This window comes from Oncorhynchus mykiss, chromosome 13 (assembly GCF_013265735.2).
Source record: "Oncorhynchus mykiss isolate Arlee chromosome 13, USDA_OmykA_1.1, whole genome shotgun sequence".
Classification (NCBI taxonomy): Eukaryota; Metazoa; Chordata; class Actinopteri; order Salmoniformes; family Salmonidae; genus Oncorhynchus; species Oncorhynchus mykiss.
The window spans coordinates 71,913,747-71,936,246 of record NC_048577.1 but is presented as its reverse complement, the minus strand read 5'-3'; the positions used below and the strand labels follow the sequence as shown (position 1 = coordinate 71,936,246).

The following is a 22,500-nucleotide window of genomic DNA, read 5'->3' as shown; positions in this document are numbered from 1 at the left end:
AGCAGCTCATCTCACTGCACAAGACATGCTAGTTCCAGTCATGATGTCATTTTCTGCACCCTATTCCCTATATAGTGCACTACTTTAGACCAGAGACCTATGGATCCTATTCCCTATATAGTGCACTACTTTAGACCAGAGTCCTATGGATCCTATTCCCTATATAGTGCACTACTTTAGACCAGAGACCTATGGATCCTATTCCCTATATAGTGCACTACTTTAGACCAGAGACCTATGGATCCTATTCCCTATATAGTGCACTACTTTAGACCAGAGTCCTATGGATCCTATTCCCTATATAGTGCACTACTTTAGACCAGTACCCAATGGGTCCTATTCCCTATATAGTGCACTACTTTAGACCAGAGCCCTATGGGTCTCAGTCCCTCCTACAGGTCACTGATTATTCGACCAACTGACCGATCGATAGAGCGAACGATCGATAGATAAATATACTGAACAAAAAATATAAACGCAACATGCAACAATTGAGAAGATTTTACTGAGTTACAGTTCACATAAGGAAATCAGTCAATTGAAATAAATGCATTAGGGCCACATTTATAGATGTTACATGACTTTGGAAGGGGAGCAGCCATGGGTGGGCCTGGGAGGGCAAAGGCCCACCCAGTTGGGAGCCAGGCAAGCACAATGGGGATCCAGGCTAATCAGAAGGAGTTTTTCCCCACAAAAAGGGCTTTATTACAGACAGAAATACTCCTCATCACCCCGCCTCAACTCCCTTCAGACGATCCCCGCAGGAGAAGAAGACGGACGGGTTGGCATGTTATACGAGACCGGTTGGACGTACTGACAAATTCTCTAAAAACAAAAGTTGGAGGTGGCTTATGGTAGAGAAATTAACATTGAATTATCTGGCATCAACTCTGGTGGGCATTACTGCAGTCCTGATGACAATTACACACTCCCTCAAAACTTCTGTGGGACAAAACTGAACCTTTTAGAGTGGACTTTTGTGGTGCCCAGCACAAAGTGCGCCTGTGTAATGATGATCATGCTGTTTAATCAGCTTCTTGATATGCCACCCCTGTCAGGTGGATGGATTATCTTGGCAAAGAAGAAATACTCACTAACAGGCATGTAAATACATTTGTGCACAACATTTGATAGAATTAAGCTTTTTGTGCATATGGAACATTTCTGGGATCTTTTATTTCAGCTCATGAAACATGACACTTTACATGTTGTGTTTATATGTTTTTGTTCAGGAGAGAGAGAGAGAGAGAGAGAGAGAGAGAGAGATTGATTGATGGAGATAAGAGGGATAGATGGAGAGATGGACTGAGAGAATGGGGTAGAGAGAATGAGGGAGAGTGGAGGAGGGGGAGAAAGAGAGTGAGAAGATGAGAGAGAAAGAGAAAGAGAGTGGGAGGATGAGAGAGAGAAAAAGAGTGGGAGGATGAGAGAGAGAAAGAGGGCCTTTCTCAGTTTCAGCACCAAGGAGAGCAGCACAGCTTTACAGCAGTTATAGTCAAAGCTATGGCTAGTGCTACTGTCATCAAGTTCCCTGGACACACAGTACTGAACCAAACTACAACACTTCACAGCAGTGAGAGAGAGAGAAAGAGAGGGGGGGAGAAAGAGGAGAGAGAGGGAGAAAGAGGAGAGAGAGAGGGAGAAAGAGAGAGAGAGAGAAAGAGAGAGAGGGGGAGAAAGAGGAGAGAGAGAGGGAGAAAGAGGAGAGAGAGAGAGAGAGGGAGAGGGAGAAAGAGGAGAGAGAGAGGGAGAAAGAGGAGAGAGAGGGGGAGAAAGAGGAGAGAGAGAGAGAGAGGGAGAAAGAGGAGAGAGAGGGAGAAAGAGGAGAGAGAGAAAGGAGAAAGAGAGAGAGAGAGGAGAGAGAAAGAGAGAGAGAAAGAGAGAGAGAGGGGGGAGAAAGAGGAGAGAGAGAAAGAGAAAGAGGAGAGAGAGAGGGAGAAAGAGGAGAGAGAAAGGGAGAAGGAGGAGCGAGAGAGGGAAAAAGAGGAGAGAGAGGGGGAGAAAGAGGAGAGAGAGGGGGAGAAAGAGGAGAGAGAGAGGGAGAAAGAGGAGAGACAAACAGAGAGGGCACAATAATCAGTGCCACCCTGTGAGAGCTTTATATCCTGGAACCAAGGGACAGAGGGATGGAGGATCTCTAGTAGACTGCAGTGTTTATGAATCCTGGTCTTGGGGTCACAAAGGGGCCAACACTAGACTAGTTTCATCCTGGGGTCCCAAAGGGGCCAACACTAGACTAGTTTCATCCTGGGGTCCCAAAGGGGCCAACACTAGACTAGTTTCATCCTGGTTCTGGGGACCCAAAGGGGCCAACACTAGTCTAGTTCCATCCTGGTTCTGGGGACCCAAAGGGACCAACACTAGACTAGTTTCATCCTGGGGTCCCAAAGGGGCCAACACTAGACTAGTTTCATCCTGGGGTCCCAAAGGGACCAACACTAGACTAGTTTCATTCTAGGGACCCAAATGGGCCAACACTAGACTAGATTCATCCTGGGGTCCCAAATGGGCCAACACTAGACTAGTTTCATCCTGGGGTCCCAAAGGGGCCAACACTAGACTAGTTTCATCCTGGGGTCCCAAAGGGGCCAACACTAGACTAGTTCCATCCTGGGGTCCCAAAGGGGCCAACACTAGACTAGTTCCATCCTGGGGTCCCAAAGGGGCCAACACTAGACTAGTTCCATCCTGGGGTCCCAAAGGGGCCAACACTAGACTAGTTTCCCTTCCTGCCATTCTGTACCTTACTGACTCTGCCCTGGATTACCCAACCTCTGTTTGTTAATAAACATCTGTGATTCCAACTGTCTGCATCTTATCCTGAGTTCTGATAGGTGTGTGAGAGAGAAAAGAGAGAGAGAAAAGAGATAAAAAAGAGAGAGAGAGAGAGAGAGAGAGAGAGAAGAGAAAGGAGAGAGAGAGAGAGAGAGAGAAGATAAAAGAGAAAAGAGAAAGAGAGAGAGAGAGAGAGAGAGTGAGGGAGAAAGAGGAGAGAGAAAGGGAGAAGGAGGAGCGAGAGAGGGAAAGAGAGAGGGGGCTGTAATGGTTCGCGGTGCCTCTTGCCACTGCCATATGTGCCAGGTTAACTCAGCAGTGGGGGTTAGGGGAGAGAAAGGAAGGGTGGAGAGATGGATGGAGGGAGGGGATGAGAGAAGGAGAGAGAGGTTCCTCAGAGTGGATGGTCTTGGCAGTTAGTGTCTGAGAGGATTTGATCTTTCAAAGCATTTCTCTGTCCACTTTCCCTCTACCAGTGCAGATGGAGAAAATAATGGAGCGAAGGAAGGAGGGAGGGTGAGGTGTAGGGATGGAGGGGAGGGAGGGAGGGTGAGGTGTAGGGATGGAGGGGAGGGAGGGAGGGTGAGGTGTAGGGATGGAGGGGAGGGAGAGAGTAGTCTGCCTTATCTTTGTTAGACCAGCTGGTGACCTGAAACGCAGGACACTGCTGTTCAATCAAAACCTGAAACCAGAAGTTTCTGGAGTAAGCCAAGACAGGGTTCTTCTAATCCCAAGGAGAAAGATTTGAACGATGTGTACAGCGCTGACGAGAAGACAAGAACACAGCTTCATTTCAAATCCATTCAAACCTGCTTCTTTGCAACAGGACAAACATGTTTATTTGTTTTTCTCTCTCTCAGGGGCGGTCAAGCAAGGGAGGGGGGGGGGGGGAGAGAGGAAAGAGATCAGAGTTGTTAAATACAGAGAGAGAGGATGAGAGAAGGAGAGAGATCAGAGTTGTGACGTACAGAGAGAGAAGGAGAGAGATCAGAGTTGTGAAATACAGAGAGAAGGAGAGAGAAGGAGAGAGAAGGAGAGAGATAAGAGTTGTGAAATACAGATAGAAGATGAGAGGAGAGAGATCAGAGTTGTGACGTACAGAGAGAGAGAGGATAAGAGAAGGAGAGAGAAGGAGAGATTAGAGTGTGAAATACATTTCTCCCCATCTCTCTCCACCCCCTCTCCATCTCTCTCCACCCTTCTCCATGTCTCTATTTCTCTCTCCACCCTCTCTCCATTTCTTCAAATCTCTCTCCACTCCCTCTCCACCCCCTCTCCATTTCACCCCATCTCTCTCTACCCCTTCTCCATCTCTCTCCACCCCCTCTCCTTCTCTCTCCACCCCCTCTCCATTTCTCCCCATCTCTCTCCACCCCCTCTCCATTTCTCCCCATCTCTCTCCACCCCCTCTCCATCTCTCTCCACCCCCTCTCCATTTCTCCCCATCTCTCTCCACCCCCTCTCCATCTCTCTCCACCCCCTCTCCATCTCTCTCCACCCCCTCTCCATCTCTCTCCACCCCCTCTCCATCTCTCTCCACCCCCTCTCCATTTCTCCCCATCTCTCGCCACCCCCTCTCCATCTCTCTCCACCCCCTCTCCATCTCTCTCCACCCCCTCTCCATCTCTCTCCACCCCCTCTCCATCTCTCTCCACCCCCTCTGAATTTCTCCCCATCTCTCTCCATCTCCTCTCCATCTCTCTCCACCCCCTCTCCATCTCTCTCCATCTCTCTCCACCCCCTCTCCATCTCTCTCATTTCTCTCCTTCTCTCTCCACCCCCTCTCCTTCTCTCTCCACCCCCTCTCCATCTCTCTCCACCCCTCTCCACCCCCTCTCCATTTCTCCCCATCTCTCTCCATCTCCTCTCCATCTCTCTCCACCCCCTCTCCATCTCTCTCCATCTCCTCTCCATTTCTCCCCATCTCTCTCCACCCCCTCTCCATCTCCTTCTCTCTCTCCACCCCCTCTCCATCTCTCTCCATCTCTCTCCACCCCCTCTCCATCTCTCTCCACCCCCTCTCCATCTCTCTCCATCTCCTCTCCATTTCTACCCATCTCTCTCCACCCCCTCTCCATCTCCTTCTCTCTCTCCACCCCCTCTCCATCTCTCTCCACCCCCTCTCCATCTCTCTCCATCTCCTCTCCATTTCTCTCCATCTCTCTCCATCTCTCTCCATCTCTCTCCATCTCTCCATCTCTCTCCACCCCCTCTTGATCTCTCTCCACCCCCTCTCCATCTCTCTCCACCCCCTCTCCATTTCTCTCCATCTCTCTCCAACTCTCTCCATCTCTCCACTCCCTCTCCATCTCTCTCCACCCCCTCTCCATTTCTCCCCATCGCACTCCACCCCCTCTCCATCTCTCTCCACCCCCTCTCCATCTCTCTCCACCCCCTCTGAATTTCTCCCCATCTCTCTCATTTCTCTCCTTCTCTCTCCACCCCCTCTCCTTCTCTCTCTCCACCCCCTCTCCATCTCTCTCCACTCCCTCTCCATCTCTCTCCAACCCCTCTCCATTTCTCTCCATCTCTCTCCACTCCCTCTCCATCTCTCTCCACCCCCTCTCCATTTCTCTCCATCTCTCTCCATCTCCTCTCCATCTCTCTCCACCCCCTCTCCAGCTCTCTCCATCTCCTCTCCATTTCTCCCCATCTCTCTCCACCCCCTCTCCATCTCTCTCCACCCCCTCTCCATCTCTCTCCAACCCCCCTCCATCTCTCTCCAGCCCCTCTCCATCTCTCTCCACCCCCTCTCCATCTCTCTCCACCCCCTCTCCATCTCTCTCCACCCCCTCTCCATCTCTCTCCAACCCCCCTCCATCTCTCTCCACCCCCTCTCCATCTCTCTCCACCCCCTCTCCATCTCTCCACCCACTCTCCATCTCTCTCCATCTCTCTCCACCCCCTCTCCATCTCTCTCCACCCCCTCTCCATCTCTCCACCCACTCTCCATCTCTCTCCACCCCCTCTCCATTTCTCCCCATCTCTCTCCACCCCCTCTCCATCTCTCCACCCACTCTCCATTTCTCCCCATCTCTCTCCACCCCCCCCTCCATCTCCTCTCCATTTCTCCCCATCTCTCTCCACCCCCCCTCCATCTCTCTCCACCCCCTCTCCATCTCTCTCCACCCCCTCTCCATCTCTCCCACCCCCTCTCCATTTCTCCCCATCTCTCTCCACCCCCCCCCCCCCTCCATCTCTCTCCACCCCCTCTCCATCTCTCTCCACCCCCTCTCCATCTCTCTCCACCCCCTCTCCATCTCTCTCCACGCCCTCTCCATTTCTCTCTCAATTCAATTCAAATTGCTTTCCTGGCATGATGTCACAATGTATCTATTGCCAAAGCTTTCTCTGGAAATTAAGTGATTCTTTTACAATATTAACCCTCAAGCTACAGACAAATTAACCCTCAAGCTACAGACATATTAAACCTCAAGCTACAGACATATTAACCCTCAAGCTACAGACATATTAAACCCTCAAGCTACAGACATATTAAACCTCAAGCTACAGACATATTAAACCTCAAGCTACAGACATATCAACCCTCAAGCTACAGACATATTAAACCTCAAGCTACAGACATATTAAACCTCAAGCTACAGACATATTAAACCTCAAGCTACAGACATATTACACCTCAAGCTACAGACATATTAAACCTCAAGCTACAGACATATTACACCTCAAGCTACAGACATATTAAACCTCAAGCTACAGACATATTAAACCTCAAGCTACAGACATATTAAACCTCAAGCTACAGACATATTAACCCTCAAGCTACAGACATATTAAACCCTCAAGCTACAGACATATTAAACCCTCAAGCTACAGACATAGTAACCCTCAAACTACAGACATATTAAACCTCAAGCTACAGACATATTAAACCCTCAAGCTACAGACATATTAAACCTCAAGCTACAGACATATTAAACCCTCAAGCTACAGACATATTAAACCTCAAGCTACAGACATATTAAACCTCAAGCTACAGACATATTAAACCCTCAAGCTACAGACATATTAAACCTCAAGCTACAGACATATTAAACCCTCAAGCTACAGACATATTTCACATACATCGATTACCAACTGGGGTAATTTTGACCCCAAGAAAGAAAAGATTTTAGAAAAAGCTACAACCACATTTCTTTCTCATCAAAACATCATTACACAAGTAATCAATGTTATTTGAAATAGGAAAATGTCCAAAACAGACTGTTCATTTTAACAAAATTAGTTCATTTGCATATTCTGAAAAACAAAAATATAAAATTGTCCTTTACAGAACGTGCCGTTTTTTTCCACATCAGTACTAAAATCCTTTGATCATAAATCAAATAAAATGTTATTGATCACATACACATGGTTAGCAGATGTTATTGGTCACATGGTTAGCAGATGTTATTGGTCACATAGACATGGTTAGCAGATGTTATTGGTTACATACACATGGTTAGCAGATGTTATTGGTCACATAGACATGGTTAGCAGATGTTATTGATCACATACACATGGTTAGCAGATGTTATTGGTCACATACACATGGTTAGCAGATGTTATTGGTTACATACACATGGTTAGCAGATGTTAATGCGAGTGTAGCGAAATGCTTGTGCTTCTAGTTCCGACAGTGCAGTAATATCTGACAAGCAATCTAACAATTCCCCAACAACTACCTAATACACACAAATCTAACAAGTAATCTAACGATTCCCAACAACTACCTAATACACACAAATCTAACAAGCAATCTAACGATTCCCAACAACTACCTAATACACACAAATCTAACAAGTAATCTAACGATTCCCAACAACTACCTAATACACACAAATCTAACAAGCAATCTAACGATTCCCAACAACTACCTAATACACACAAATCTAACAAGCAATCTAACGATTCCCAACAACTACCTAATACACACAAATCTAACAAGCAATCTAACGATTCCCAACAACTACCTAATACACACAAATCTAACAAGCAATCTAACGATTCCCAACAACTACCTAATACACACAAATCTAACAAGTAATCTAACGATTCCCATCAACTACCTAATACACACAAATCTAACAAGCAATCTAACGATTCCCAACAACTACCTAATACACACAAATCTAACAAGTAATCTAACGATTCCCAACAACTACCTAATACACACAAATCTAACAAGTAATCTAACGATTCCCAACAACTACCTAATACACACAAATCTAACAAGTAATCTAACGATTCCCATCAACTACCTAATACACACCAACCTAAAGGGGTGAAGGACAATATGTATATACAGTGCCTTGCGAAAGTATTCGGCCCCCTTGAACTTTGCGACCTTTTGCCACATTTCAGGCTTCAAACATAAAGATATAAAACTGTATTTTTTTCTGAAGAATCAACAACAAGTGGGACACAATCATGAAGTGGAACGACATTTATTGGATATTTCAAACTTTTTTAACATATCAAAAACTGAAAAATTGGGCGTGCAAAATTATTCAGCCCCTTTACTTTCAGTGCAGCAAACTCTCTCCAGAAGTTCAGTGAGGATCTCTGAATGATCCAATGTTGACCTAAATGACTAATGATGATAAATACAATCCACCTGTGTGTAATCAAGTCTCCGTATAAATGCACCTGCACTGTGATAGTCTCAGAGGTCCGTTAAAAGTGCAGAGAGCATCATGAAGAACAAGGAACACACCAGGCAGGTCCGAGATACTGTTGTGAAGAAGTTTAAAGCCGGATTTGGATACAAAAAGATTTCCCAAGCTTTAAACATCCCAAGGAGCACTGTGCAAGCGATAATATTGAAATGGAAGGAGTATCAAACCACTGAAAATCTACCAAGACCTGGCCGTCCCTCTAAACTTTCAGCTCATACAAGGAGAAGACTGATCAGAGATGCAGCCAAGAGGCCCATGATCACTCTGGATGAACTGCAGAGATCTACAGCTGAGGTGGGAGACTCTGTCCATAGGACAACAATCAGTCGTATATTGCACAAATCTGGCCTTTATGGAAGAGTGGCAAGAAGAAAGCCATTTCTTAAAGATATCCATAAAAAGTGTAGTTTAAAGTTTGCCACAAGCCACCTGGGAGACACATCAAACATGTGGAAGAAGGTGCTCTGGTCAGGTGAAACCAAAATTGAACTTTTTGGCAACAATGCAAAACGTTATGTTTGGCGTAAAAGCAACACAGCTGAACACACCATCCCCACTGTCAAACATGGTGGTGGCAGCATCATGGTTTGGGCCTGCTTTTCTTCAGCAGGGACAGGGAAGATGGTTAAAATTGATGGGAAGATGGATGGAGCCAAATACAGGACCATTCTGGAAGAAACCCTGATGGAGTCTGCAAAAGACTTGAGACCGGGACGGAGATTTGTCTTCCAACAAGACAATGATCCAAAACATAAAGCAAAATCTACAATGGAATGGTTCAAAAATAAACATATCCAGGTGTTAGAATGGCCAAGTCAAAGTCCAGACCTGAATCCAATCGAGAATCTGTGGAAAGAACTGAAAACTGCTGTTCACAAATGCTCTCCATCCAACCTCACTGAGCTCGAGCTGTTTTGCAAGGAGGAATGGGAAAAAATTTCAGTCTCTCGATGTGAGAGTGCAAGGCACTGTAATTCACAGTGAATTCGTGAACAATCATAATTCCAGTGGGTCAGAAGTTTACAGACACTAAGCTGACTGTGCCTTTAAACAGCTAGGAAAACTCCAGAAAATGATGTCATTGCGTTAGAAGCTTCTGATAGGCTACTTGATATAATTTGAGTCAATTAGAACTGTACCTGTGGATGTATTTCAAGGCCTACCTTCAAACTCAGTGCCTCTTTGCTTAACATCATGGGAAAAGCAAAATAAAAAAATTGTACACCTCCACAAGACTGGTTCCTCCTTGGGAGCAATTACCAAACGCCTGAAGGTACCACGTCATCTGTACAAAAAATAGTAAGCAAGTATAACACACCTTGGGACCCACACCATGGGACCACGCAGCCGTCATACCGCTCAGGAAGGAGATGTGTTCTGTTTCCTAGAGAAGAACGTACTTTGGTGCGAAAAGTGCAAATCAATCCCAGAACAACAGAAAAGGACCATGTGAAGATGCTGGAGGAAACAGGTACAAAAGTATCTATATCCACAATAAAGTCTTATATCGACGTAACCTGAAAGGCCACACAGCAAGGAAGAAGACACTGCTCCAAAAGAGACATAAAAAAGCCAGACTATGGTTTGCAACTGCACATGGTGACAAAGATTGTACTTTTTGGAGAAATGTCCTCTGGTCTGATGAAACAAAAATAGAACTGTTTGGCCATAATGACCATCATTATGTTTGGAGAAAAATGGGGTAGGCTTGCAAGCCCGAAGAACACCATCCCAACCGTGAAGCATGGGGGTGGCAGCATCATGTTGTGGGGGTGCTTTGCTGCAGGAGGGACTGGTGCACTTCACAAAATTGATGGTAAATGAGGGAGGAAAATTATGTGGCTATATTGAAGCAACATCTCAAGACATCAGTCAGGAAGATAAAGCTTGGTCGCAAATGGGTCTTCCAAATGGACAATGACCCCAAGCATACTTCCAAAGTTGTGGCAAAATGGCTTAAGGACAACAGAGTCAAGGTATTGAAGTGGCCATCACAAAGCCGTGACCTCAATCCTATAGAACATTTGTGGGCAGAGCTGAAAAAGAGTGTGCGATTGCTTTGTATGCATCGCGGAAGTTAAGAGTAGCACTGATCGAGTGTATTACCCCTGAGCGTAGTACAATCACTATGCTGATAGAAATTAGGTAGCCTTGTTCTCAAATGTGCCGATAGAATTTAGCCTTGAACCTCTTAGAGCTCTAGGGGCGCTATTTCATTTTTGGATAAAAAACGTTCCCGTTTTAAGCGCGATATTTTGTCACGAAAAGATGCTCGACTATGCATATTCTTGACAGTTTTGGAAAGAAAACACTCTGAAGTTTCAGAATCTGCAAAGATTTTGTCTGTAGGTGCCCCAGAACTCATTCTACAGGCGAAACCAAGATGATGCATCACCCAGGAATTAGCAGAATTTCTGAAGCTCTGTTTTCCATTCTCTCCTTATATGGCTGTGATTGCGCAAGGAATGAGCCTACACTTTCTGTCGTTCGCCCAAGGTCTTAGCAGCATTGTGACGTATTTGTAGGCATATCATTGGAAGATTGGCCATAAGAGACTACATTTTCCAGAGGTCCGCCCGGTGTCCTTTGTCTAAATTTGTGCGTAATCTTCAGGTGCGGGCATTTTCTCCTGGGATTCAGGAGAGAAAGCATTTTTCCAAGAACGATGTATCAATGAAGAGATATGTGAAAAACACCTTGAGGATTGATTCTAAACAACGTTTGCCATGTTTTCAGTCGATATTATGGAGTTAATTTGGAAAAAAGTTTGCGTTTTGAGGACTGAATTTATGGATTTTTTTTGGTAGCCAAATGTGATGTATAAAACGGAGCTATTTCTAATACACAAGGAATCTTTTTGGAAAAACTGAGCATCTGCTATCTAACTGAGAGTATCCTCATTGAAAACATCAGAAGTTCTTCAAAGGTAAATGATTTTATTTGAAGGCTTTTATGTTTTTGTTAATGTTGCGTGCTGGATGCTAACGCTAAATGCTAACGCGAAATGCTAACTCTAGCTAGCTACTTTTACACAAATGATTGTTTTCCTATGGTTGAGAAGCATATTTTGAAAATCTGAGATGACAGTGTTGTTTACAAAAGGCTAAGCTTGAGAGATGGCATATTTATTTCATTTCATTTGCGATTTTCATAAATAGTTAACGTTGTGTTATGCTAATGAGCTTGCTGATAGATTTACACAATCCTGGATACAGGGGTTTTTTCATAGCTAAACGTGACGCAGAAAACGGAGCGATTTGTCCTAAACAAATAATCTTTCAGGAAAAACTGAACATTTGCTATCTGAGAGTCTCCTCATTGAAAACATCTGAAGTTCTTCAAAGGTAAATGATTTTTTTGAATGCTTTTCTGTTTTTTTGTGTAAATGTTGCCAGCTGAATGCTAATGCTAAATGCTACGTTAGCCATCAATACTGTTACACAAATGCTTGTTTTGCAATGGTTGAGAAGCATATTTTGAAAATCTGAGATGACAGTGTTGTTAACAAAAGGCTAAGCTTGAGAGCTAGCATATTTATTTCATTTCATTTGCGATTTTCATGAATAGTTAACGTTGCGTTATGGTAATGAGCTTGAGTCTGTATTCACGAACCCGGATCCGGGATGGGGAGATCAGAAAGGTTAAAATCCCCAGCTACAATAAATGCAGCCTCAGGATATATGGTTTCCAGTTTACAGTGAAGTTCCATGAGGGCCGTCTTGGTGTCTGCTTGAGGGGGAATGTACACAGCTGTGACGATAACTGACGAGAATTCTCTTGGGAGGTAAAATGGCCGACATTTGATTGTAAGGAATTGTAGGTCGGGTGAGAAGAAGGATTTGAGTTCCTGTATGTTGTTATGATTACACCATGAGTCGATAATCATAAAGCATACACCCCCGCCCTTCCTCTTCCCAGAGAGGTGTTTATCTCTGATGGCGCGATGCATTGAGAAGCCTGGCGGCTGAACCGATTCCGACAACATATCCCGAGAGAGCCATGTTTCCGTGAAACAGAGAATGTTATAATCTCTGATGTCTCTCGGGAAGGCAACCCTTGCTCTGATTTTGTCTACCTTATTGTCAAGAGACTGGACGTTGGCGAGTAGTATCCTCGGGAGCGGTGGGCGATGTGCACGTCAACGTAGCCTGACCGGGAGGCCGCTGCGTCTACCCCTTCAGTGGTGCCGTTGTTTTGGGTCGGCTACTGGGATCCGATCCATTGTCCTGGGTGGTGGTCCAAACAGAGGATCTGATGCATTGTCCTGGGTGGTGGTCCATACAGAGGATCTGATCCATTGTCCTGGGTGGTGGTCCAAACAGAGGATCTGATGCATTGTCCTGGGTGGTGGTCCATACAGAGGATCTGATCCAGTGTCCTGGGTGGTGGTCCATACAGAAGATCTGATCCATTGTCCTGAGTGGTGATCCATACAGAGGATCTGATCCATTGTCCTGGGTGGTGGTCGATACAGAGGATCTGTGGTGTGGGGGCTATGCTTTGGCAAAGTGGGTGGGGTTATATCCTTCCTGTTTGGCCCTGTCCGGGGGTGTCCTCGGATGGGGACACAGTGTCTCCTGACCCCTCCTGTCTCAGCCTCCAGTATTTATGCTGCAGTAGTTTATGTGTCGGGGGGCTAGGGTCAGTTTGTTATCTGGAGTACTTCTCCTGTCCTATTCGGTGTCCTGTGTGAATTTAAGTGTGCTCTCTCTAATTCTCTCTTTCTCTCTTTCGTTCTCTCTCTCGGAGGACCTGAGCCCTAGGACCATGCCTCAGGAATACCTGACATGATGACTCCTTGCTGTCCCCAGTACACCTGGCCGTGCTGCTGCTCCAGTTTCAACTGTTCTGCCTTATTATTATTGGACCATGCTGGTCATTTATGAACAATTGAACATCTTGGCTATGTTCTGTTATAATCTCCACCCGGCACAGCCAGAAGAGGACTGGCCACCCCACATAGCCTGGTTCCTCTCTAGGTTTCTTCCTAGGTTTTGGCCTTTCTAGGGAGTTTTTCCTAGCCACCGTGCTTCTACACCTGCATTGCTTGCTGTTTGGGGTTTTAGGCTGGGTTTCTGTACAGCACTTTGAGATATCAGCTGATGTACGAAGGGCTATATAAATACATTTGATTTGATTTGATCTGATCCATTGTCCTGGGTGGTGGTCCAAACAGAGGATCTGATCCATTGTCCTGGGTGGTGGTCTGAACAGAGGATCTGATCCATTGTCTTGGGTGGTGGTCCATACAGAGGATCTGATCCATTGTCCTGGGTGGTGATCCATACAGAGGATCTGATCCATTGTCTTGGGTGGTGGTCCATACAGAGGATCTGATCCATTGTCCTGGGTGGTGATCCATACAGAGGATCTGATCCATTGTCTTGGGTGGTGGTCCATACAGAGGATCTGATCCATTGTCCTGGGTGGTGGTCCATACAGAGGATCTGATCCATTGTCCTGGGTGGTGGTCCATACAGAGGATCTGATCCATTGTCCTGGGTGGTGGTCCATACAGAGGATCTGATCCAATGTCCTGGGTGGTGATCCATACAGAGGATCTGATCCATTGTCCTGGGTGGTGGTCCATACAGAGGATCTGATCCCTTGTCCTGGGTGGTGGTCCATACAGAGGATCCGCTTCTGGAAAGTCGTATCCCTGGTCGTAATGTTGGTAGGTTGACGTTGCTCTTATATCCAATAGTTATTTACGGCTGTGTGTAATAAGACTTAAGATTTCCTGGTGTAACAGTGTCAGAAATTATACATTAAAAAAAACAAAATAATGCATAGTTTCCTCTCAAAGCGAAGGCCGGGGGTGATATAGTATCCTATCATTTAGTTTTCAGAATTTTTTTCAAAATTCTGAAAATATTAAATGTTGTCATTTATGTTGTAAACACAACTGCCATTTAAAGTGGCAGTACACCAACATTTGAAAATATACTTAATTGTATTGATAGAAATGCATTCACTTCAAACAGTGATCCTGAGAGACAGTGACCAAAAATATGGCTTCGTTTTCTTTATTTAGCCTTAGCATCACTACTGGGAATGGTAGGGGCTTTGGCAGCATGGTTTTAAAAGCCCAAATCCTTTTAAGTTACTATAAACCAATAGTAAAGCACCCAAAACACCTTAACAAGTTGCACATAAAGAATACTGGAGGATGTTATAGGAATTATGGTATTTATGTAATATTTTCAGTATAATTTTTTTTTTTTTCAAGAATACACACCAATACTCAGAGGGCAGCAGCTCTAGTATTTATACCACTGATAGACTTCATGAGGAGCTGGTTTCAGTACTACAGCTCTAACTAGTATTTATACCACTGATAGGCTTCATGAGGAGCTGGTTTCAGTACTACAGCTCTAACTAGTATTTATACCACTGATAGACTTCATGAGCAGCTGGTTTCAGTACGACAGCTCTAACTCGTATTTATACCACTGATACACTTCATGAGGAGCTGGATTCAGTACTACAGCTCTAACTAGTATTTATACCACTGATAGACTTCATGAGCAGCTGGTTTCAGTACTACAGCTCTAACTCGTATTTATACCACTGATAGACTTCATGAGGAGCTGGATTCAGTACGACAGCTCTAACTAGTATTTATACCACTGATAGACTTCATGAGGAGCTGGTTTCAGTACTACAGCTCTAACTAGTATTTATACCACTGATTGGCTTCATGAGCAGCTGGTTTCAGTACTACAGATCTACCAAGTATTTATATAACTGATAGACTTCATGAGGAGCTGGATTCTGTACGACAGCTCTAACTAGTATTTATACCACTGATAGACTTCATGAGCAGCTGGTTTCAGTACTACAGCTCTAACTAGTATTTATACCACTGATAGACTTCATGAGCAGCTGGTTTCAGTACGACAGCTCTAACTCGTATTTATACCACTGATAGACTTCATGAGGAGCTGGATTCAGTACTACAGCTCTAACTAGTATTTATACCACTGATAGACTTCATGAGGAGCTGGATTCAGTACGACAGCTCTAACTAGTATTTATACCACTGATAGACTTCATGAGGAGCTGGTTTCAGTACTACAGCTCTAACTAGTATTTATACCACTGATAGACTTCATGAGGAGCTGGATTCTGTATGACAGCTCTAATTAGTATTTATACCACTGATAGACTTCATGAGCAGCTGGATTCTGTATGACAGCTCTAATTAGTATTTATACCACTGATAGACTTCATGAGCAGCTGGATTCTGTATGACAGCTCTAATTAGTATTTATACCACTGATAGACTTCATGAGCAGCTGGATTCTGTATGACAGCTCTAATTAGTATTTATACCACTGATAGACTTCATGAGCAGCTGGATTCTGTATGACAGCTCTAACTAGTATTTATACCACTGATAGACTTCATGAGGAGCTGGTTTCAGTACTACAGCTCTAACTAGTATTTATACCACTGATAGACTTCATGAGCAGCTGGTTTCAGTACGACAGCTCTACCAAGTATTTATATAACTGATAGACTTCATGAGCTGTTTTGACTGCAACTAAGCCTATACAGTGGGATCCTACATTACTGACTCTCTTGATAAAGATGAGCAATAATGAATGTATATAATAATCATTCAAATACAGTGGTATATTGTATGCAAGAACATATTATTTTATACTAATAGTATTGCTCAGAGAAAAATATTTTGTTTAAACAAATAATATTTGTTTTATTAAAAAGGTAGGGGTTGAAATTATTGACACCCCTAAAGAGTATTAGAAATATAGTAGTCAAACGGTTAGTATTTGGTCCCATATTCCTAGCACGCAATGACTCTCTCTCCCCACCACTGATACTATAATTATTTGACCCTGCTGGTCATCTATGAACATTTGAACATCTTGGCCATGTTCTGTTATAATCTCCACCCGGCACAGCCAGAAGAGGACTGGCCACCCCTCAGAGCCTGGTTCCTCTCTAGGTTTCTTCCTAGGTTTTGGCCTTTCTAGGGAGTTTTTCCTAGCCACCGTGCTTCTACACCTGCATTGCTTGCTGTTTGGGGGTTTTAGGCTGGGTTTCTGTACAGCACTTTGTGACATCAGCTGATGTAAGAAGGGCTTTATACATACATTTGATTGGTTGATTTGATCATCAAGCTTGTGACTCTACAAACATGTTGGATGCATAATGTACTGCGTCATTTTGGAGGCATTTTTATTTCTAGTGGGCACAAAATAATCAGTGTGTTAGTAGAACAGGTTTGTGAACTCAGCCCCAGGACCAACTGGATGAGGGGACTCTGTTCTTTGCTCAGCTCTTGGCATTGCAGGGCTTAGTAATGATATGAAAGGGGGTCACTGTATTTTAAAGGTTTCCAAAACCCAATTGCTAATTTTTGAGTTGTATTATTAGTGGATATTGTCCCAGTTCTGCCCTGCATGCACTGGCAGTAGTTTTGTTTAATCTCTCTCCCTCTCTCCCTCTCACTCTCTCTCTCTATCTCTCCCCCCACAAGCCCCCCTCTCTCCCCCCACAAGCCCCCCTCTCTCTATCTCTCTTCCCACAAGCCTCTCTCTCTGTCCCTCTTCCCTCCCCTCTCTCTCCACCAGCCTCTCTCTCTGTCCCTCTTCCCTCCCCTCTCTCTCCACCAGCCTCTCTCTCTGTCCCTCTTCCCTCCCCTCTCTCTCCACCAGCCCCTCTCTCTGTCCCTCTTCCCTCCCCTCTCTCTCCCCACCAGCCCTCCCTCCCCTCTCTCTGTCCCTCTTCCCTCCCCTCTCTCTCCCCACCAGCCCTCCTCTCTGTCCCTCTTCCCTCCCATCTCTTTCTCTCCACCAGCCCCCCTCTCCGTCCCTCTTCCCTCCCCTCTCTCTCTCTCTTTCTCTCCACACCAGCCCCTCTCTCTTTCCCTCTTCCCCCCCCCGCTCTCTCTCTCTCTCTCTCTTTCTCTACACACCAGCCCCCCTCTCTGTCCCTCTTCCCCCCTCTCTATCTCTCTCTTTCTCTCCCCACCAGCCCCTCTCTCCCCACCAGCCCCTCTCTCCCCACCAGTCCCTCTCTCCCCACCAGCCCCCCTCTCTGTCCCTCTTCGCTCCCCCTCTTTCTCTCCCCACCAGCCCCTCTCTCCAAACCAGCCCCTCTCTCCCCACCAGCCCCTCTCTCCAAACCAGCCCCTCTCTCCCCAACAGCCCCTCTCTCCCACCAGCCCCTCTCTCCCCACCAGCCCCTCTCTCCAAACCAGCCCCTCTCTCCCCACCAGCCCCTCTCTCCCCAACAGCCCCTCTCTCCCCAACAGCCCCTCTCTCTGTCCCCCTTCCCTCCCCCTCTCTCGATCTCTCTCAATTCAATTCAATTTCAATTCAAGGGGCTTTATTGTTATAGGAAACATATGTTTACATCATCAAAGCAAGTGAAATAGATAATAAACAAAAGTGAAGAAAAAAAACAATTGGGGTGTCAAAAATAAACAATCCCCCCTCTCTCTCTCCCTCTCCATCGCTTTCATTAGCTTAGTTGTTTAGATCATGCTAATCAGCTCTTTCATTAGCTTAGTTGTTTAGATCATGCTAATCAGCTCTTTCATTAGCTTAGTTGTTTAGATCATGCTAATCAGCTCTTTCATTAGCTTAGTTGTTTAGATCATGCTAATCAGCTCTTTCATTAGCTTAGTTGTTTAGATCATGCTAATCAGCTCTCTCATTAGCTTAGTTGTTTAGATCATGCTAATCAGCTCTTTCAGTCTCCTGAAAGCTTCTCTCTAGACTAAGAAGGTATTTTCCTGTCTTTAGGCTGCTAAACACACCATGGTTAGAGAGGGATACAGAGGAAGGTAGGGGAGGGTGGGGGAGAATAGAGGAGGGGAGAGGAGAGGAAGAGAGGAGGGGAGAGGAGAGGGAAGGAGGGGAGAGCAGTTAGAGATATGCACATTAGAATTATTTATAATACACAGTATGTGTTGTGTGTTGGGGTATTGGGAACTGGAGGTCTACTTGTAAATGTCTGGGTGATGGTGTTGGGCTATTGGGAACTAGAGATGTACTTGTAAATGTCTGGGTGATGGTGTTGGGGTATTGGGATCTAGAGATGTACTTGTAAATGTCTGGGTGATGGTGTTGGGGTATTGGGATCTAGAGATGTACTTGTAAATGTCTGGGTGATGGTGTTGGGGTATTGGGAACTGGAGATGGACTTGTAAATGTCTGGGTGATGGTGTTGGGGTATTGGGAACTAGAGGTGTACTTGTAAATGTCTGGGTGATGGTATTGGTGTGGAATGTACTTGTGAGAAAGAATTTCCTCCCATGAAGACCATCAACTCTATTCTATTCTATTACATTCTATTCTATTACATTCTATTCTATTACATTCTATTCTATTACATTCTATTCTATTACATTCTATGTCCAGTTCATCATGTAGAATCAAACGTTTATCCAATAGCAGCAACAGTTCCTCCTATGCTGTAGCTATGTAGTAATACCATTAGGCTAAACTGATTTAGGCCTATGCTTTGCACTGATAAAAACCTAATAAACTATGCTGTAACACGGTTCCATAGCTGACTGTTATATGCCTATGTTACAGGGGACTGGTAGCATAATACATGGAGATAGTCAGAATAGCCTAACCAGTCGACATTATATAATTATACTGTATAGAATAGACAAGGCTGCACACTTACAGAATAGGCCTATAAGCGCGTTTACGTCACTGACGTGGGAAAGGTTGGCGTCATATGTTTGCGGTTGCGTTCCTATCTTCCCAGGCCGCTGCTGCGGTTCGCGCTGTGCTGCGTACCGAGGCAAGACAAAGACTCGCGACATCATCTACACATACAGGGATAACAGGAATACAATGATACTTTCTGTGTTTTCGTAATCACTTCTATCGAGGTTATATCTTCTAATCCCGTTACCAATCATAATCGATAAATAGCCTAGGCTATCTCTTTGCCGATGAGCAACGAACGGTTATCCCATCGAGCCGTTCGCAGGCTCCATCCAACTCCTCTGCCGCTGAATGATTTCATCGAGGACAGTATGGTGTTGCTGAATGGTTACATGGTGATCCGTGATCGATAATGTAGCCTATGTGCTATCAGGTTGAGAGGGCTGATCACAATGTATCAGTTTAGCTCATCAGCATCAGTCCTTCGGGGAGAATAAGAAGAGTCAACCCGCTGAATGCTCTGTGCATCCCTTACCTCTCATACGCTGCTCACTCGGGCATTACTCCATGATCGGCGAAATGTCCCGGTTTACTCTGGTCACGTTTCCCTCAACGTTGCAGCTCGCACGAGAAGAAATAAATATAGAACCCTAGAAACGGCAGCAGCAGCAGCCCTTCCCGTTACCGGTTGTGCCTGGTGGAGGCAAGAGGTACACCCTCCGGTACTGATGCCATCGACGCGTGAATCCGATCCTTAAATCCGGAGGCGGATAAAAAAAAACGCGTCCGTTATGCAAAATAGATGTTTTACCCTCAAAATCCGTTAACGCTCAAATAAGGGGCATCCGATACCTCTTCATTCAATATGCGTCCACTGTCACACAAAGCGTGATTTTCCTCTCTCGCTCTCTCTCGATTGCTCGCTCTGTCTCGCTCTCTCCTCCTTTCTCCTCCTCTCTCCTATTGGCCGTCCTCTCACGTGTGTCTCGTGAACAACATTAGCCTGAGCAACAGTTGTGGAATTGTTGATTCGCCTTCAAAATAAAAGTTCGCATTGAAACTGATACACGGATGAAAATATTGGAATCATGCCATAATTGCTCGAGAGCACGCAAAACAAGGTCGCAGTTTTGTTATAGAAATAAAAAATAAATACAATAATTTGTCAATTTGACAAGAACAAAAACATCTGTTGAAATCGCATTGTGGATGTATAGACTTAGGATTGCATTGGGGCATAGTTATATTACAATGTACAGCCTTACCTATGGATCTGGGGTCCATGACACGGTCTATTAGCCGACTCAGCGACACCCACAAGACACACCTGCAATGAGTTGTCATACTCGTATAGCAGGACTTTAACTGTGAAATCACCTCCCCAGTCAGTCTGTTGTGCGTATTGAACATTCAAATCGCCATGTACAGCCTTTATGTGCCGTTATTTAGTCAGGGAGTCGCCAGTGAAACCAGTGTCTCTTTTACAAGGGAGCCCTACATGTACAATTTCATGAAATATATATTTTTTTAAATATATATATATTATAAAACTATATATAAAACTACTAAAATACAGCACAACATATTCGGCTTAGACAGACATTATTACACACAAAACACAGTCAACTAAAACAAAACACATTCTTCATCATAAAAAATCCTATGAAAAACAGCATCCCAGGGGTTAGAAATAGAGGCAGCTACACTTTGATAAATAGTGTCACTGTAAACCAGGTAGAAAGGTTGACTGCACAATCAGCTTCCTGGTGACCAGAGAGATACAAGTTCACTTTAAATCTTAGTTTCTTAACAAGCTATGTATGTTTTGTTTTTTTAACGCAGTGTTGGTCAGCCGCTGTGGAATTCTGGGTATCTACTGTTTAATAAGGAAGGACTTCTTTTTGACAGTTTTCCAGGATTTAGCCGGGGAGTCCTTTACAATCAGAACGAGTGGTTACATAATAATCAGATTTAGCCGGGGATTCCTTTACAATCAGAACGAGTGGTTACATAATAATCAGATTTAGCCGGGGATTCCTTTACACTCAGAACGAGTGGTTACATAAGAATCAGATTTAGCCGGGGAGTCCTTTACACTCAGAACGAGTGGTTACATAATGATCAGATTTAGCCGGGGATTCCTTTACACTCAGAACGAGTGGTTACATAATAATCAGATTTAGCCGGGGAGTCCTTTACAATCAGAACGAGTGGTTACATAATAATCAGATTTAGCCGGGGGATTCCTTTACACTCAGAACGAGTGGTTACATAATAATCAGATTTAGCCTTTATTGATCGTTCCCCAGTTGCCTAGAAGCCGGTGTTCCTGGCCTTGACCCAGGCAACATTTCTCTTATGAAGGACTTTGGTGCGGCAGAGTGGTTAGAGTGCTGGGGATTGCAACCGCAAGGTGACAAGGTAAAAATCTGTCGTTCTGCCCCTGAACAAGGCAGTTCTTCCATTGAAAATAAGAATTTGTTCTTAACTGACTTGCCGAGTTAAATAAAGGTACAAATAATAATAATTCTAAACTGAGTTTAAATGTATTTCGCTAAGGTGTATGTAAACTTCCGACTTCAACTGTATAGAGTAGTTAAATCTTCCAGATTAGATCCTGTAGAGTAGATATATCTTCTAGAGTACATCTATAGAGTAGATCTATCTTCCAGAGTACATCTATAGAGTAGATCTATCTTCCAGAGTACATCTATAGAGTAGATCTATCTTCTAGAGTACATCTATAGAGTAGATCTATCTTCCAGATTAGATCCTATAGAGTAGATCTATCTTCTAGAGTACACCTATAGAGTAGATCTATAGAGTAGATCTATCTTCCAGAGTAGATCTATAGAGTAGATATATCTTCCAGAGCACATCTATAGAGTAGAGAGAGCCTGGTTTAGTGTTCCTCATTCAGAACTAGAACCTGATTAAGTGTTTCTCATTCAGAAGTAGAGCCCGGTTAAGTGTTCCTCATTCAGAACCTGGTTAAGTGTTTCTCATTCAGATCTAGAGCCTGGTTAAGTGTTTCTCATTCAGATCTAGAACCTGGTTAAGTGTTCCTCATTCAGAACTAGAACCTGATTAAGTGTTCCTCATTCAGAAGTAGAGCCTGGTTAAGTGTTTCTCATTCAGAACTAGAGCCTGGTTAAGTGTTCCTCATTCAGAACCTGGTTAAGTGTTTCTCATTCAGATCTAGAGCCTGGTTAAATGTTTCTCATTCAGATCTAGAACCTGGTTAAGTGTTCCTCATTCAGAAGTAGAGCCTGGTTAAGTGTTCCTCATTCAGATCTAGAACCTGGTTAAGTGTTCCTCATTCAGAAGTAGAGCCTGGTTAAGTGTTCCTCATTCAGAAGTAGAGCCTGGTTTAGTGTTCCTCATTCAGAACC

The 22,500-nt window shown here is 44.5% G+C and overlaps 1 protein-coding gene across 2 annotated transcripts in view; it reads right to left on the bottom strand.

Moving 5' to 3' along the window:
• Positions 1-20,065, bottom strand: part of LOC110487560 (F-box and leucine-rich repeat protein 16) — a 53,035-nt gene extending 32,970 nt beyond the window's left edge. For both annotated transcript variants that reach the window (XM_036942103.1, XM_036942105.1), the window contains exon 1: positions 19,644-20,065. The gene's annotated coding sequence lies outside the window, so the exon portion shown is untranslated. The remainder of the gene's footprint in view (positions 1-19,643) is intronic.
• Between the last annotated feature and the right edge of the window lie 2,435 nt (positions 20,066-22,500).